This window comes from Echinops telfairi, unplaced genomic scaffold (assembly GCF_000313985.2).
Source record: "Echinops telfairi isolate 266 unplaced genomic scaffold, ASM31398v2 ScPeMD7_7401;HRSCAF=8416, whole genome shotgun sequence".
In the NCBI taxonomy this organism is placed as follows: Eukaryota; Metazoa; Chordata; class Mammalia; order Afrosoricida; family Tenrecidae; genus Echinops; species Echinops telfairi.
Window position 1 is genome coordinate 3,798,400 of NW_022111301.1, and position 1,581 is coordinate 3,799,980.

Below are 1,581 nucleotides of genomic sequence, written 5' to 3' on the forward strand. Positions count from 1 at the left end.
TGGGCCTCAGCCTTCCAGACACTAGGGAGAATATAGGGCTCCCCATTGTCTTTCCAGTAGGCCCAAATTCCCAGGTTCATCTTTTTGCTGTTGGTATCTCTCTTAAAAGCTTCAGGATGGGATCCGGAGACCCATCTCCACGTGGGCCCACCGGGAGCTGGTGCTGGCAGAAGCTGCTGCCGCGAGGCATGGGTGGAAGGCGACTGACCTATGACCAGGGTGTAGCAGGGCCATGGTGGGCTGCAGGAGGGCAATGACTCCCGGCTGGCGGCAGTACAGATCCGAGGACAAGTGAGCACAGACTCCTCCCATTTTTTTTTTTTTTTGATGTGAGGAAGATAGTGCACTTGGAGTTCACTCCACCAGGTCAGACTGTTAATCAAGCTTTCTATTTAAAGGTTCTGAAAAGATTGTGCAAGAGTGTGTCACAAAAAAAGACCTGATGTGTGGCAGACGTGGGATTGATTTTGGCACTACGACAATGCACCTGCTCACACAGCCATCTCAGTGTGCCAATTTTTGGGGGCAAAAAATGAAAGAAGATAAGCCTCTCTTGCCCCATGCACCTTACTCACCTGACCTTGCTCTCTGCAACTTCTTTATTTTCCGGTGTATGAAGAGGGCCATGAAAGGAATAGCAATATGATGATTTGAAAAAGTGAAGAAAAAAACAACAGAGGAGCTGTCCGCCGTCCAAACAGATGAGTCTGAACAATGTTTCCAAGAATGGAATAGCAGATTTGACAAATGTGTTAAGTAAAATGGAGAATACTTTGAAGGTGTTAAGGTTATTTTGTTTTAAAAAAATTAAATACATAGCTTTGAGCGGAAAAATCTGATTTTGGGGGGGTGCCCCTCATATGCAAATGTCTTATACAAATATAAATGCCTTTATTTTGTAAATAATAATTTGAACATCATTTGCTCCAAGAAATGATTTATATTCTAAGTACAAAGTCTGCAGGGTAGGAATTGTATTACAGCAGGGGGCTGAAAAATTATTTAATACATATGTTTCAATTTCTCCTCCATGAAAGAAAGAAGTCATAGTTTTTCTACATCTAATAGGAATAGCCTGAGGACTGAATGATTAAATGTATTAAAGGAGCTGTGGTGGGACATTGACTTACATTGGGCTGCTAACCACAAGGCCAGAAATTTGGAACCATCAGCTGCTCTGTGGGAGAAAGCTGAGGTTCTCTGCACTTATACAGAATTACAATCTCAGGGCACACTGAAGTCCAAAGGTATAATGTGGTAGTGGGGGGGTGTACCCTGAACTGCTCCATCCCTGAATGCAGGAAGATCAATGGGGTATTGTGTAAGGTGCGCCCCTCGGACACCAATACTGAGGACTGAAAGTATAAGGGCTGTTAGGTAAGCGAGTCCTGGGAGATGGATCCCTGCAAGGAAAGGGTCTGCTCGCTACTTACCAGAGTGATACTCATCTACTCCGGAGCAGGACAACAGGTAGACTTGAAAATATTTGCGTAGATATCTTTTTTGGTGTTGTGTTCCCCTTTTTGTGTCTATCTATATAAGATAGGCAGGATAAGCAATTCTAAGGAGAAAGCAACCAGA